Consider the following 8,018-nt stretch of genomic DNA (forward strand, 5'->3'; position numbering starts at 1 on the left):
ATACCGATACCCTCCCGGGCCGTTAACGTCTTCAGTGCTGAAGGGGCCTGACTATTTCTTACAGACTACCTCTTCCTTTTTTTTGTTTACAAATCTGTATCACCATTATTTTTTTTTTTAATTTACAAATGCCACTTTTACTGAAATAATACAAATAAAAAAATTCTCTGTAACTTTTTCAATTAAACGCATAAGTATTGTGTACATTTTGTAAAATCCAGCTCAGAGCTTGGTCCCGTTTTCTTACCATTTCTTAGAACAGGGAAAGGACCACTGCTTGTTTTCTATGCTGGGGGAATGTGTGGAGATATATTGATATATTTTATATTTATTTTTGTACAATTAAATGGTAACTAGAAGGCCACATGCAGAAATGGGTGAATGAGAGAAGGAAATTGGAGTTAAGGTAAGAAGGTATTCTGGTTGCATTTTGTAGTCCTGGCAGCTGGGAAATGTCCCTTTCCCTGTCGGCAAGAGGAATAAGATGCAACTAAGGAAGAGGTGGAGGTCAGACAGTGGGGGAGTTGGATAGGCTTCAAACAAATAAAAGAAGGTGTTGGAAGGTCTCATTATGCAAAGAGATGGGGGAAGGGGCAGAATACCAGTGCAAATAGTATAGGCACAGTGAGAATTCTGCTGTTGCTGTGAGGGAGCTTATTCCAGAAGTTCACACACTCTTATTCACTCTGTGCTTTAAAGATCAATGCACAATAACATTACCAGTGCAAAGTACAGTAGCTGTGGACTGCAAAATCGGAATGCAAATGCATAATAGGGCCTCCCAATACTTTAAACTTAAAATGTAACATATTTTCTGCCATTGAAAAATGTTGCTGATTGGTTTTAAGATACATTTAGCTTTTAAATTGGAGGCAAAACTGAACAAAATACAATGGTATTTACAGCTGTACAATTTTCTTTTGGGGACATTAGGGAGCTCCATAAATCCAGAAATTAATTTGCCGTAATGACATAGCAGCTTTTACAAAAAGAACCATACAGTGGTTCTTTTTAATTCCCCATTAAATGAGTTCACCTTAATATTCCTTCAAAGAGAAAGGTGCCAGTGGATTTCAGAATGAAATAATAACATATCTGAAATAATGGAAGATGAACAAACAGAAAATTAAGGGTATTTTGCTAAGGGAAAAAAAATTAAAACAGGGAAAAGTGGGGCGTCAATTCTGAGAACTTATGTGTGATTCAACAGTCTAAAATAAATATTTTGGAACCATCATTATTTAAACAGTAGTATGCATTACATATTCTGGTTGCTGTATGATTCCCAAAGTTAAGCAATTTTTATATGCAAAAATGAATGCTTAACATTTGAGATGTAACAGAAAGAGCCAAAGACTATTATATATGCAATTCTTTCAAAAAGTATGGCAATAAACAGATCAGCATTCTTTCACAAAAAAACTGTTTACAATGCACAGATCACAGGTTCAGCTGTGATTACATATTTAAATGTACTTTGAAACTCATGCTCTTTTCAAAATCAGCAGTAGTGGTAATTGAGGTATTTGTCACTGGTGTTTGTTTCTGATTAAATAGAAGTTAGGTACTATCTGACTTGCAAAGCAATGTTTTGCAGGCTCTTTCAGCAATGAAAAGCTGTAACCAATGTCAACAAAGGATTTGAACAATCTAATCTTCAGAATTGTCTGTATCCTAAAACTGTAAACTATTATCACGTTTTTATTGATTATTGTTTCTGTTGCTGAGCTTTTTATCACCAGTGATTTTATTTAGTACTAAAAGTATTTACTTTTTAGGATTGGTAAATTTACAAACTTGCAAAAAGAAGATAAAAGAAGATTAAGGAAAAATATACATTAAAACTCTTACCCTTGCACTTTGTACTTTTTTGTTTTTGTGTGTAATTAAAATTGTGTGTTTAATTGTAAAGTTTCAAGAAACCGCTATTACTCACTTAGCACCGTGCAACGTGACCACAATTCACATTGACACAAAGTATAACCTGACTGCACTGTCCCAGATATAAGTAAATAAATACATATAATTAGTTGAGCAAAATTAACATTAAATCAAACATTACACAATATAAAAAAAGACCACATCAATTCAAAAGGAATATTACATTAAAGAAAAATCCACAAATACATTTTTAATAGATTCATGTTAAATTAATAAAGGAACATTTGCAACACAGAATACATTACCACCAACCAAGAAACCATAAAACCGTGCTGCACTGTACATAGTGATAATAAAAACATGACCCTTGACATGGGGAGGGGCAGAATGGAACAGGGAGTGGAGGGTGGATGGGGCATGTTGTGCTTTATAGTGGCCCTTGAAATTACCTCCTCTGTCCATGCAGGAGAAGTTTCCAAACATAGGAGAACTTTCAAGTGAGACATTGTAAAATATATGTAGCCAGGTCACCTGATGGCTACTATTCTGCCCTTGGGCTGGCAGTAAACCCTGGTACAACCAGGTTGCCAGTAGTTGGTATGGTGTTTTCCCCCCTCTCCTTTTGGTACTGCACTTGAGTGACAGCAGGGGGTGGTACATCCTTTTGTAGCTGGGACAAAGGGGTGCCCGCCTCCTGGCTGTACTTAAGGGCAGGACCACCCTAACATTAGTAGATGTTCCTTCCCCCACTTGAGGAAGGCAAGTCACACAACTGGGAGCCTGAGATTGAGGCCTTCGCATGTGCTCTTCCCTCCAGGAGAGAGTGAGTGTGGACCATACCTCTGCCTCTGCTAGGGAGGTGGGGAAGAGCTAGGACGGCTGCGGGTGCCCTTGGCCTGTAGTGACGGTCCAGTGACCATCATTCAGTGAGAGCTGAGAGTACTGTATCTGGTAGAAGACTGTCATGTAACTGTATTGTACAGAGTGAGTAAACCATTCCGGTTGATATATACCTCCTGCCTGGTGCGTGACCTTACTGGGGGGAGAGGTGATAAGTTCTACCGTGGGAGATCACCTTCAGTTCCTGGAGTCTATGGCAGATGGAGGCGCTGCTAAAGAGATATCTGGGATATGAACCCCAGAAGCCTGATCCTGTGTCCCCACTACCATCGGTGGACGACTCAGCCCCCCTGTTGCCAGCAGGCATAAGCACCACACACCCTGTAATGGCCCCTCTCTGCGATTGGGTGGGGGAAACATAGTTACATATATATTTTGTATTATTAATTGACAGAATTTATATGTATATTTACTCAATAGGATTGCTGACAAACTCCCTCTGACAAAAACATTTTTCACATGTTCTTTACATTTTAGATATAGTATGTCATCAATGGCTAGCTGCTCTAATTAGCTGCGTGTTCTCTCGGCTTTAATGAGAATGGGTGCCAGAGGGAAAAGATGGAGTTGTCCACTACTATCTTACGCTGGGAGAAATGGGTTCATAAAGTACAAATGACGTTTAGTAGGTATACAGACTCTCATAACAGTCAGATGGCAAGCTTAAAAGACTGGATTTAGATGTTCTAGCACCAAAAATGGCATTGAAAAGTACTGATTTTTATCAGGGCGACTCAATTCATGTCTGAGTCCACTGATGCTATAAATAAATGAGACTGAGACCAAATCAGTTAGACAAAGAAAATCAGAGTTGACAGGTCTAGTAGAGTATCTGCTAATTGGGTATGAATGGAGGGAAGGTATGGAATAGACTGTGAGCCAATTATACTCTAGAAAGAACAAGGAGATCAAACATTATGTCAATAGAGAGAAGAGCAAAATGCAATCACCTTTTAATTCCTTTTACTTTTCTGCCCCCTCTGGTAGAAAAGGGGTTACATTTGAATAAAATAAGTACATTTTTAATGTATTGCAGTGTTTGTTAAATTATTTTATTTCTGTGGTAGACCAAAGTTTTACATTTACATTTCTTAGTCCCGGTAACACAATTTTATTTATCAAATGTGTTACCAGGAAGTAATACATTGAGAGTTACCTCTCGTTTTCAAGTATGTCCTGGGCACCGAGTTAAAATGACAAATACATGGTTACATTAAGTGAACAGGGTTATACATTATGTATAAACACATTGCATGAACAATGGCTCAATGGTAATTTGAAAACATAGTAGACATACCAGAATGCAAGTGCAACTTTTTTTTGTTTGACTAAAGTCCACATCATATGGTTATCTTCATGCATTATGAAAAATAAATTGATGGCATATAAGAACCACTTGGTCCATCTAGTCTGCACATTTTCTATTGTGAAACCTTAGACTCAAATTCTTGGTTTTCCCAAGCAACTTTGAATTCCATTACTGTGTAAATCCCCATCGGATTATTGCAGGAATTCACCACTCATTCCTTGAAGTACAAACTCACATTCCATCTGAGCCTCCCATGCTCTGGCTCCTGAGTATTTCATCTTTCATGTCCCATCAAATGGATATAGGGTTTTCAAAACCACTTACAGTTCTTGTCAATATTTCACCTGCAGGCATGTAGTAGTTTTATACTGCTATAATAGTATAAGTAAACAAATACATTATGTTGAGTATCTGATTCTCTATATACTTGGGTCTCTGTTCTCTAACCTGAGAAGATCTGGGTGTTTTCTAGGTGGTTGGAATTGCATAGTTATTCCTACCATAATATCTAATATTATGCTGAATGTTAATTTTCATACAGGGAGCCCCATAAGTTTAACATTTTCGAAACACTAAGAAATCTTATTTCAAATACTTCCTGTGAAATTTGATTTTGAGGATTAAGGTCCTTATTCAATAAGCTCGGGAGCCTGTTAAAGTCGTTTTTCGGTTCTTGTTGAACAATAATTCCCAATCAACTTATAATTCCTGTACTGTATTAACCCCCATCACCTTGTCCAGTTGTGCTCAACTCCAGCCCTTAAGCCCCCTATTAAGTCAGGTGTTCAGGATATCCCTGCGTCAGCACACGCGGCTCAATCAGTCCCTGCTTCAGCACACATGGCTCAATCAGTCACTGCTTCAGCACAGGTGGTTGAATCAGAGGCTCAGTCTTTGACTGAGCCTTTGATTCAGCCACCTGTACTGAAGCTGGGATATCCTGAAAACCTGACCTGTTTGGGGGGGCAGGGGGGTGGTGAGGACTGGAGTTGAGCACCACTGACCTAATCTATTGTATGAATCCTCCACTCTTTCCTTGGAGAAGTACTTCCTCACATTACCCTTGAACTTCCCACCTTCTGGCTCTAGTGTCGTTCATATTTAATTTCAAATGGACCTAGGTTTTTTTAACCCACTTACATGCTAATATTTACATTGCCGATTCAGTTTCCCTAAGAATTAATTGAAATAGCGAATAAATCTGATATGCTAATAGGTGTGTCTAAAAGCCTCTGTGCTGCAAAACTAGTGCAAAAAGTGGTGCAAACCAGCCCCAGATTGATCAAAGAAATCAAATCAATTAAGAGGAATGGGGAAAAAATTCTTCAATCGTGTTCTGCTATTCTTACAAAAATGTAACACTACCTACCTTTCAATAAAAAATTGTAACAGTTACATTATTGATTAAAACATATTTTGATGAATAAAACTAATACAAAAAACAAGAAGTAAAATAATGTGGTAGCTTTGCTCCGTCTTACTTCTACTATTGTTTATCAATTGAAAAAGAACATTAATGTGATGGAACATAGCAATGTATATCAACAAAGAGCAGCACAATACATTTACATTGAAAACGGTTTTAATCTCTGATGATTCAATTGCTTGTGACGTTGGTTTAAGACCAGAACCCAGTACACGTTTACACATGGAAAACATAACCTTGATATATGTGGTTTACTGATTGCATTATGCAAGGAAATCGCTAATCAGTTTCTTTTGTTTCTATTTTAGTATACAATAAATAAGTAAATATGTCCCATGAGAAGGTGACCTTTATATTATTTAAGCTTGTACAACATTGTGTCCTTATGAGGGACTCTATATTGAGTTAACCTCTCGTTTTCAAGTCCTGGTCTCAGACATAATGACATTAAGTTATATGATCAGAGGTTAAACGTTATATATTTGCACACATTTCTTGGACAGTTAGTGATAATATATGATCATGAGCATATGCCACAGTTACAGACAAGATTAAAATGTGAGACAGCTGAAGTCTTGAACAAACTTAAACATGAGGCGGCTTTGATAGTTTCTGGTAGGTACCTGGCAAATATATTACTTTTTGCTTGAGTGCAATCTTTTATGATGTTTTCCATTTACATATTATAGAGGACTATATGCTACTGTATGTTTTGTGCTTCTTTGTGTTTGATGTCTGAGAAGAGGATTGGTCACCTTATACTTTGGGCAGCAAAACTGGCATCATAAAGAGCCGAGTACATTTTTGATCATTCTTATATTTTTTTTTTATCTACATGCTTAGGTTTTTGTTAAACATTTTTATGTAATTTACTATATATTTTTACAATAGACCATTTTAATTATACCCTGTTACACCCACATATTTAAGTAGTAGGGATAATGTATTTTTTTATTCCAGTGTAAGTAAAACATTTTTTTGACAAGTTATAAATATTTGTAGTATTTTTTAAAACTATTAAAGTTTCCTCCATATCCACATTTTTGGGAGAGTCACTCTGAGAACCCTTAATCAATCATACAAAAAGAAAAAGAACTTGCTTGAAAACCCATACATTTTGGGGTGTTAGCCAAATCAACCAAGTACTCACAGACACCAACAACAATATAAAACATGTGGAAGTTTAAATGGTTACTCTGACAGTTCCACACAAAAAAATCTTATACGCAGTCAGAGGCCAGAAGTGGAGAGAGTCCCTATTCAGAAGAATTTGGAAGCAGAGGAGTTTTTCAGCGAGATCTTGCGATAATGGGAGAAGGACACGTGACACGGAAGTGTTCGCCGGTCAAGGAGAACAGACGCCCGTACACAGAGCAGTGAACTCTCCAGCAGATCCCCTTACCAGGTTACAACCAATATAAAACGGACAATAGCTGATCGGGGCACAAACTGAGCGCGAGAGACTCAGTTTGATTATAATCTCTCCAACTGCCCTTTTATATACAGTACTTACAAAGTGTGAGTGGATACCTATATGTTTATAGGATTTTATATATTTTTAATAAACTGTGTTACACTATATCTGTTTCTTATTTTCTTTATTCCCCCATTGTGTTCACTTGGAATTGAGTCCATCTAAGGCTGCGGTCCCAGTCACCACCACAGCGCACGGCTCGGCGTGCGCTGTGCTATCAAGCCCCGTCCCTCCAGTCCGGCCGGTCCCAGTCCCTACCTTGTCGCGCACCTTTCCCCAGCAGTGCGCGACAGGTTTTCAGGGAGGCAGGGGAATTTGAACTTGACATCTGCGATGGGGCATGGCCACGCCTCCGCTGGCAGTTCAGCCAATAAGGGCGAACCAGCCGCGGGACGTCATGGCCACGCCCCCGCAAACCCATAGCCAAGCTCCTCCCGTCGTAAACCTTCCCTCTCCCCCCAGACCGCTGATCGCGGCGTCGTGCTGTGCACGCGCCTCCCCCCTGCCAGGCGCGCGTCACAGTGAAGACTAAGACGGATCAGACCCTGGAGTGGGTCCTGCAGCAATAAGACAAGTGTGAAAAAAGAAATATCCAGTCCCAATAATAAACAATCAGTGTTCCAGATCCAATTGATTTGGATAAAGGCTCTTTTTGACCATCTAATTGTGAGTGTATCTCTCACCATTTATATGTAATGCCTAATCAGACATACTACTCTTTTTGTTTTCCCCTTCCCCCTTCTCTTTACCTGCGCCTAGGTCATTTTTCCACGTATGTATATATATATGTATATATGTATGTGTATATATATATATATATATATATAGATAGATAGATAGATAGATAGATAGATAGATAGATAGATAGATAGATAGATAGATAGATAGATAGATAGATAGATAGATAGCAAAAAACTATATATCATTTATTATGTCCAACATGCAGATATTAGCCTGACGTTCGGTCCCCTAAAGAAGGTCCCTTTGGGGACCGAAACGTCGGGCTAATGTCTGCATGTACTGTAGAT

This window comes from Ascaphus truei, chromosome 2 (genome assembly GCF_040206685.1).
Source record: "Ascaphus truei isolate aAscTru1 chromosome 2, aAscTru1.hap1, whole genome shotgun sequence".
Taxonomy (NCBI): domain Eukaryota; kingdom Metazoa; phylum Chordata; class Amphibia; order Anura; family Ascaphidae; genus Ascaphus; species Ascaphus truei.